Genomic DNA, 9,837 nt, shown 5'->3' with positions numbered 1-9,837 from the left:
GGAGTCGCGACGCTACACAAGGAGTCCAGTGGTACATTCAGGTGCGCTCAGTTTGCCGTTCTATTTGGTCCCAGACCCGTTTTCTCTTGTAAACCTTCCTGTCAAAGAGAGAACGGAATAATGGTGAAAAGGTTAGGTAAGAGAAATATTGATTCAGAATGCAGGGTATTTAACCTGCAGTGGACAAACGATTATTTTTATGTTCAATGCAAAGAAAAGGCTGTTTGTCTCATCTGTCAAGAAGCGGTGGCGGTATTCAAAGAATACAATCTTCGCCGACACTATGAATCCTGTCACAGACAAGTACGATAGCTTGCAAGGCCAAATAAGAGCAGACAAACTCTCAAAGCGAAAAGTGGACTACTATCTCAGCAGAATACATTAGTACGCCAAGCTCAGCTGAAGAAGGCATCCTTTCGGGCCAGCTTTCGGGTTGCTAAGCTTTCACGGACAGAGAGTTTGTTAAGAAATATATATATATATATATTATGTTCCCGGGATCTGTTGCAACCACTCGTCGAGTTTGGGGGTCACTGCCCCGAGTGCTCCGACCACCACAGGCACGACTGTCACCTTTACCTTCCAGGCTCTCTCCAGCTCCTCTCTGAGCCCTTGGTATTTCTCAATTTTCTCATGTTCCTTCTTTCTGATGTTTCCATCACTCGGGACCGCTACATCCACGACAACGGCTTTCCTTTCCCCTTTATCTATGAACACGATATCTGGTTGGTTGGCCATTACCATCTTGTCAGTCTGTATCTGGATGTCCCACAGGATCTTTGCTCGGTCATTCTCCACCACCTTGGGAGGTGTTTCCCATTTTGACCTTGGGGTTTCCAGTCCATACTCCGCACAGATGTTTCGGTAGACTATGCCAGCCACCCGGTGATGGCGCTCCATGTAGGCTTTCCCTGCCAGCATCTTACACCCTGCAGTTATGTGTTGGATTGTCTCAGGTGCCTCTTTGCACAACCTACACCTTGGGGCTTGTCTGGTGTGGTATATCCCTACCTCGATGGCTCTAGTGTTCAGGGCCTGCTCTTGGGCAGCCAGGATGAGTGCCTCTGTGCTGTCCTTTAGGCCAGCCCTCTCTAGCCACTGATAGGACTTCTTGAGATCAGCCACTTCTGCTATGGTTCGCTGGTACATCCCGTGTAGGGGCTTTTCCTCCCATGATTGTCCCTCATCCAGCACCTCATCCTCTGTTCCCCATTGTCTGAGACATTCTCTGAGTACATCATCCGTTGGAGCCTTCTCTTTGATGTATTCATGGAGCTTGGATGTTTCATCCTGGACAGTAGCTCTCACACTCACTCGTCCCCGGCCTCCTTCCTTACGGCTTGTGTACAGTCTCAGGGTGCTGGACTTGGGATGGAACCCTCCATGCATGGTGAGGAGTTTTCGGGTCTTAACATCCGTGGTCTGGATCTCTTCCTTTGGCCACCTTATTATTCCTGCAGGGTATCTGATCACTGGCAGGGCATAGCTGTTTATTGCCCGGGTCTTGTTCTTGCCATTGAGCTGGCTTCTGAGGACTTGCCTCACCCGCTGGAGGTATTTGGTCGTAGCCGCTTTCCTTGTTGCTAGTTCGAGGTTGCCATTGGCCTGTGGTATACCAAGGTACTTGTAGCTGTTTTCAATGTCTGCTATTGTTCCTTCAGGGAGTGAGACGCCTTCAGTGTGGACTACCTTGCCCCTCTTAGTCACCATCCGACTACATTTCTCCAGCCCGAATGACATTCCGATATCACTGCTGTAGATCCTGGTTGTGTGGATCAGGGAGTCTATGTCCCTTTCGCTCTTAGCATACAGCTTTATGTCATCCATGTAGAGGAGATGACTGATCGTAGCTCCATTTCTGAGGCGGTATCCATAGCCTGTCTTGGCGATTATCCGGCTGAGGGGGTTCAGTCCTATGCAGAACAGCAGCGGGGAAAGTGCATCACCTTGGTATATGCCACATTTGATGGACACTTGCGTTAGTGGCTTGCCATTGGCTTCAAGTGTGGTTTTCCACATCCTCATCGAGTTTGCAACGAAGGCTCTCAGGGTCCTGTTGACCTTATACAACTCCAAACATTCAGTGATCCATGTGTGTGGCATCGAGTCATTTGCTTTCTTGTAATCAATCCAGGCTCTGCACAGGTTGGTATGTCGGGACCTGCAGTCTTGTGCGACTGTTCTGTCAACCAGCAGCTGATGTTTGGCACCTCTAGTATCTCTACTAATGCCTTTCTGTGCTTTGCTCATGTATTGATCCATGTGTCCATTTATCTTAGCCGCAATGATGCCTGACATGAGCTTCTATGTTGTGGAGAGACAGGTTATTGGCCGATAGTTGGAAGGAACTGCACCCTATATATATATATATATATATATATATATATATATATATATATATATATATATATATATATATATATATATATACAGTGAGACCTCAATTTACGAACTTAATTGGTTCCCAGACAGAGTGTGTAAGGCGAAAAGTGTGTATCTCAAAAAAAAGATTTCCCATAGGAAACCATTAAAATGGGAATAATCCGTTCCCGGGTTTCCATAAAATATACTTTTCAACTAAATAAGCCTTAAAACTACACTCAACATACCTTATTCTATTTATATTAAATGTGCTATTATATTATAATGAAAGACATGTAAATTTCTCCACTGCGAGACTAATAAAGGCAAATCCAATCCAATCCAATCCAAGAAATACCCTGCACTGTATCATAAAGTCACTTTATTTACATTTGTGATGGTCATTTATGGCTTGATGGAATGGCGTTGGAGGTCGAAGGTCAAAGGGAATTGCTGTTTGGAAAGAGAGGCGCATTACATGACGACTGTAATTAAACTGTGCTGTAAAATAAAGTTGTATTTACCTTTTTGATGGTCGTTGATGGCTTATGGAAGGAGAGTCACCTTCCATAAGGACTGTTGGTAACTTAACCTCTGGTGCTGTTCGGTCGTGTGCTTCCGCCGAAGATCACTCCGCCAGCCGTGGTGGGTGTGTATTATGAAAATAGTGCTTATTATAAGGTTTAATTTTCATAAATTTGACATTTGTAAGACAAAAAGTTTGTAAATTGAGGTGTTTGTAAGTTGAGGTCTCAATATATATATATATATATAACTCAGATAAACACAATATATGCTGTTCAAAAATGTGCCAGAATATAATTCTGGCACGCTTCTGGGCACGGCGCAAAGGTAATTGAATTTCCTGTGAGGTGCAGCTGTATGCTGCGGGGCTCAAGCGTGATTTGGCAGCACAAAGCATCTCCTGCATCCTGAGTTGGATTTCTGAGAGACCGCTCCACCCTCACACCCTGTCCCCTCTTTGCTCTTACTGTAAAATGCAATTAAACGGCAAAATATCCTCTCCTTCCCGCCACAATGGACCACCCCAATGAGTGATTTGGCCTTCGTCTGAAATATTATTGATTGGTATTCATTCATACAAACGTTGAAATGTTTGAAACAATAGTACATAATAAAGTGTGATGTTATTTGGTATGTTAAATGAACCGTGTGCTCTGATCCATTTGAACCAAGAACTGCTGTTTGAATGTTTAAAGCTCCTTCTTCGCAAGATTTATTATTTTTTATGAGGCATGCAAGGAATTTGTTTTGCAGATTGGCTGGTCTGATACAGCATTTACCATGAATTCTTCAGTGTTTATTCTGGCCTGAGCCAAGTTGTGGAGAGAAAATACACGCTGATGGAGAAAAGTCATTTTAATTGGCTGTCAGTGGCTGTCAGATTCAGACGCTTGAAGGAAAGAGTGATTTATTTCAGGAAGGAAAGAGGGCATTAATCTGACTGAATTAAACCGGTTTATTCATAGTCTTCCCACTACTTTCCCGTATCCACGGTGACATGGGCAGAAACCTTGATTTACTTCAGACATGTAAGTTCAGGGCAACACCAACTACACGTGCTCTCACAAAACATAATGTGATTACAAGCAAAACATGAATACACATACTAATTTGAGCACATAGTTCAGGTGGTAAAGTTCAAACATAGTAAAACGTAGGGGCTCAGCCGGTTTTTAAAGTGGTTCCCTGAAAATGTAATTGCCTTCCGCTGCTTCAATTATCCTTTGAGAAAGGCTTCTATTCATCTATTTCTTCTCCTCAGAGGCAGCTCGTGGCTAAACTGGGGTGACACTCACAGTGGTATTTTTGCTGTCATTGTTGTGTTGTCTTGCTGAAGACTAACCATGGTCATTTCCTCCTTCAGCGTTTGAAGTTTTCCAGTTCTCTCCTGCTACTCAATTGTCTGATTCAGGAAATCCAAACTCTTCATTTGAATAAAAGCATTTCATTGCTAAACAGTATGACAACTGAGGTGCTTCAATTAAGCTTTGCCAGACTATATTTTAAGGAGAATAAACACGGAGTGTGAACCACCATGCCACATCACATATAAAGACACTGTACTATTTAATATTTTGTCTCATGTCACAGGGAGTGGCGGACCGTCAAGGGCTGCAAAGCCTTCTCTGCTGGCTTAATGAATCTGAATCACTGTCATGATCTGGTTGGCGACCAACGGGGGGCGCTGTCGGCCCCGCCCTCACCTGCACAGGTGCTGGTCGTCCCGATCAGATTGGCGACCAACGGGTAGCGACGTCAGCCCTGCCTGCAGCCTCGCAGGTGCTGGTCGTTTTAATCACTGACACTTAAAAGGACATCCGGCACGACCATCCGGTGTCGGTTCATTGTTTGCTGCTTGTTTGTTGCATGCATTGTGTATGCTGTGCATCTGTTTGTTTAACCTTGGCGGACTTTTACTTTTGGTCTTCTTTTGATACTTTGTATTTTTTCTGTTCAGATAATTTTGATGTTTTACATTTTGTTCCTGCTGACCTTTATTTTAATACAATTTGTCAAACAACCTCCTGCTCCCTCCTGCCTGCTTTTTGGGATCCGCACCCACCATTACCACCTCGCAAACCGTGACAATCACGGACTGATGTTAATTATGTTTTGCCCATGAATTATAATTAAATAATTCCAAATTGTCTTTCAGCTTCTTTTCATTACTTTTCCCCTGTTCCGCTGCTTCCAGACATCTGTTTTCATATTTAACCGTTTAACCAATCATATTTTCGCTATCACGGTCAGAAATCTACCTGGACACCTTAACAATCAGTTCTGCGGACCCTGTCGCATCATATGTGTTGATCAAACTGTTGCTGTAACCAATGAGATTTCGAGTTGGCAGACCAAAAGGGGTACCACAGCCTTCTTGCAGGTAACACACTGTATCGGTAGTGAGCTGCATAGGCAAATATATTGTGTTGTTTTAGTCGCATTTTTGTCAACCCACAATTGCTAAAGGAGGAGAAGAAATTGATTAGTTTGGAGATTTCCTGTTAAAGCCATTTTCAAGATGGACTTTTCAAGAAAAAATTGACATGATTAAGAAAGGTCGGTTAGTTATTTCCTGGTAAATGGTACACTCTAGTGGACTTGTAAATCACACCACACATTTTTCAATCTGGATTGATTCAGACGTAGCACTACTGAAGGCCTAGCAATGAAATCCACCACTGGTCACAGGTGATCACGGCTCGGTCATATGACATTTGGACCCGTTGGCTCTTTAATATAGATTTCACTAAGGGTGTGTTGCTGCATCAAAATGTTGGATTGCTCTCAAAGATGTGTGTCTCCTTAAATGGACGGTAATGATCAGTCTGTCTTTATTCAATCTTCTTTTTTCCGTAAATGGAATGTTAATCAGAATACAGCGCCTAGGCACATTTATTTTGATTTTATATTTATTGAAAATGCTATCAAACAATTACATCATCCCATAAAAAAAAAAATAATAATAATTGTGATGTTATTTATTTAACCATACAAATTGCACTACATCGTATGGTACAGTACGGAGCCCCTAAGGGGACATCGAAGAAAAAAAAAAAAAACTTTGCGAGATCTCGCAAAACTTTGCGTTCCCTCGCAAAACTTTGCGTTCCCTCGCAAAACTTTGCGTTCCCTCGCAATACTTTGCGTTCCCTCGCAATACTTTTGCAAGATCTCGCATTCTTTGCGAGATCTCGCATTCTTTGCGAGATCTTGCAAAGAATGCGAGATCTCGCAATCTTTTTTTAAAAAAATACGCGTACATGTACTTCCGGTTCATCGTCAGTGTAACCGAAAACAACAAACATGGAGCCTTTTCACCCTTTCGTTCCTTTAATCCAGTTTTACTTTAAAATTGGCTTGAAATACAAAGATATAAAATCCGTTCTTGAGATTAAACACGGCTTACTAATAAGTGAAAGACATTTGAAGCGAGTGGTGAACAAAAGTGGACTATTTCGCCGAAAAACGTTCGATGACTTGGGCGTCTTGGTTGACTTTATTCACAACCAGTTGCAGAATTCCGGACAACTACACGGTTACAGGTGGATGTACAGTAAGTGCAGAGAACATGGGCTTCTTGTCAGGAAAGAGGATGTTCGTCTGGTCCTGAAAGAGTTGGATCCGAGAGGAGTGTCTTTAAGGCAAGCAAGACGTCTGAGACGACGAAACTACTTCTCGAAAGGGCCGAATTTTATTTGGCATATGGATTCATATGACAAACTGAAACCGTTTGGAATTTGCATCAATGGGGCTATTGATGGCTTTTCAAGGAAAATAATGTGGCTCAATGCCTACACAACAAGTAGTGACCCGAAGTTAATTGGAGGTTACTACATTGAAGTTGTGCACCGTTTGGGAGGTTGTCCTCGAATCGTTCGAGCTGATTTGGGGACTGAAAATGGTCATGTTAAAGGCTTCCAGCGTTTCCTGGTGCCCATACCGCCAGGCAGCACCCTTGACAGTTACTTGGATGGAGCCAGCACCGCCAATCAAAGAATTGAATATTGGTGGGGGTTTCTTCGCAGCCAATGCATGGAATTCTGGTTATCACTCTTCAAAGACCTCAGAGACAATGGCTTCTTTGATGGTGGATTTCTGGACAAAAGCATCCTGCAATTTTGTTGCATGGGACTTATTCAGGTGAGTTCATATATTCTGTAGCTCCATTTATGAAATATGTATTTTTGTATTTGAGAGGGTGTTGATGGGACACAAAAGAAGGTAAATAATCGGATAGTGGAAAGAAGATAGTGGTCTGTGTGTGTGGGGACATAGGGTGAAGGTGAAATGATCAAGGAAAAGATGAAGGAAAAGTGGGGATGGGCAGAGTAGTAAACATGAGTGACGAGTTTAAGGTAGAAAGGAGGGAGCAGGGAGAGAAAAGCAGTCTAATTCTATAATTTCTTGCTCATAAGAGCTGCTATGACTGTGCAACTCTTCCTAAATCTGTCTGTATATCACACCAAATCCAGCAGGCATTTAAACAACTTCTTCCCTCAAGCAATTAACTCTCTAAAAAGTAACCCCAATAGAACTGTATAGTGCCTCCATTTTTTGATGAGACTAGTGCAGCTACAGGAGACAATTTCCTTGTGTGTACTACATACTTGGCAAAAAAAGATGATTCTGATTCTGATATTATTCTCAACAGGATGAGTTGGATGATACTGCCCGTGTTTGGAACAGCCATCTCATCAGGCCCTCAAAGAACATAAATGTCCCCAGTGGTCGGCCCAACGTGATGTATTCTTTCCCTGAACTTTATGGCACAAGGGACTTCCTCTCCACAGTTGACAATGAACAAGTTCAACTATGCAAAAGCCAGTGTGTCTTCCGTTTAACTATGCCTTGTGATCCGGATGTATTTGTATTGTGTGCTTCCTTAATGGCCCAGTCTGGTCTGATGCCACCAAAAGAGCCGTATCAGGCTGTGAACTTGTACTTGCACCTCAGAGAGGCCCTTACTGCAATTCTAAATTAGAAGCATGATGTTTTCAGGGGTCAGAGACATTAACCTTTGGTGAAAGCATTTTTGTTTCCGTATACCAGTCATACTGGAATTATATTACATTAAAATTTAAACATGAATTACTCAAAGCAATAACCATATATTTTTTGGTGTGTGTTTGGGTGAAACCATTTTATGGCTCCTCAACTGGTTCGAAGTAACATTTAATGAAGGCTGAATCCGACGACCATTGCCATTTCTTCAACCCTTTGTTCATCATTTCTTTTATCACTTCACTTTAAATGGATTATTGGGATACATTTGAGGACGAATAATATATAGCAATCACAATTTAAATAATTTTTTGTCTGCTGTTTTTGTTACTGTATAAGGAAAGCATATTTGATCAATATGAAATGTTCATTTGTCAAATCATTCTGGGTGTCAATAAATATACTGTCTTGGTTGCTGATTTTAACCACAAATACTTCACCAATGTGGATCTGAATAGTATTCCTGCACCCCAGTACACAATCACTTGGCTGTAAATGATAACATAATTGTCACTCTTCAATTTCGTCAGCAGGTGGTGTCTTGTGTTTAAAAAAAACATGAATTATTTGGAACAAATTTTATTAACATTGACAAATTGGTATGAACAGCAATCACAAACATATAAATGGAATACAATATCAAGTACAAAAAGAATTGCTTTTGTTTGAACAGTGCAAATATTTGCAACATTACATGACATATCAACTTCAAACCTTTAGGTCAAACTGAAAGTGGCACCATATCCGAAACCATTAGGAGAATAAGTGATATGGAAAATGGAATGAATGAATAATAACCATGAAATCAATTGTAGACACAAATGGAAAATACAACTGTAGACTGCCCTACGCAAGGTTGACCATGACAGATGTTTTACATCTCAAAGTACAAATAATGAAATGCTCCTAAACTGATGTGTGTGTAGACATAAGAGAGTCAATCAATCAATTGCGCACTTTCTCCCACCATGTTGGTGACAGATGAATGAGCTTCACTGCATTCATCCAAATGAGATGTTGGAGTATTTTCTTTTGTGCCAATGTAAAATCTTAACAGTTTCAATTTGTTTTTTTCATAGAGTCTGCCAATTGTTTCATCTAAAGCAATGTGGTTTCTTTTGAAATCACAGACCTCAAAAGTAAAGTCTTCAACAGGTCCTTTGGTTTAGCTTCCATCTGGGAAAAATAGCCCTTTTCCCAGCTCCAAAATTTGAGCGACAGTTGCTGTTTTTTTCCAGGATGGCATACCTTGTTCCTCCACCTTTGCTTGTCCTCACTTGATGGTAATCGTTGCCATAAATCTTCCTTTGAGTCTTTTCTGCAGAAACATTGTTATGTCTTGCCATCCCATCAACATGGTTTTGGAGTACTCCCGAAGTCTCAGCCAGTACACCTTTTTTCCTTGATCTTATTTTGCCTCTTAATTTTTGGAGGAGCAGTTCATTATCACCACTGGACATTTTCTGATGACAAAAGCAAAGGACAGCTATTCGATCACCATAAGAAGTGATATATTTGCCCATTTGCTCTTCGGTCATCATAGCAATTACTGCCATGTCAACCTGCAAAGATAAATTGTGAGAATAAATACTTGACATGTTTATTTAATTATCAATAACTTTTAATACATTTAACATATTCACATTAGTGATGGGACACTACAGTCATCATTATTTGTATTCAGTATTACACGAGAATAGTATATTAGGTAGCGGCAGCCCAATTACTAACTGTAATATCGATTTTAAATTGTGTTAATAACCTCATTATTAAAATAGAATTAACAGTACAGGTAGAGTAGATAGAAATGTTAGCTTCACTTTCACTTTATTGACCTACTACCAATACTACTTCGAAAAAAAATGTCCATGTTTCTCTTGTTTTGCTTATTACATCAGACTTTGTAGCTGTATGCCCACCTTGTCGCTTTTCATACGTGCAATGTCCACG

Source organism: Hippocampus bargibanti, linkage group LG02 (genome assembly GCF_051943395.1).
Source record: "Hippocampus bargibanti isolate YZ-2025 linkage group LG02, ASM5194339v1, whole genome shotgun sequence".
Classification (NCBI taxonomy): Eukaryota; Metazoa; Chordata; class Actinopteri; order Syngnathiformes; family Syngnathidae; genus Hippocampus; species Hippocampus bargibanti.
Note: the sequence above shows the minus strand (reverse complement) of the source record.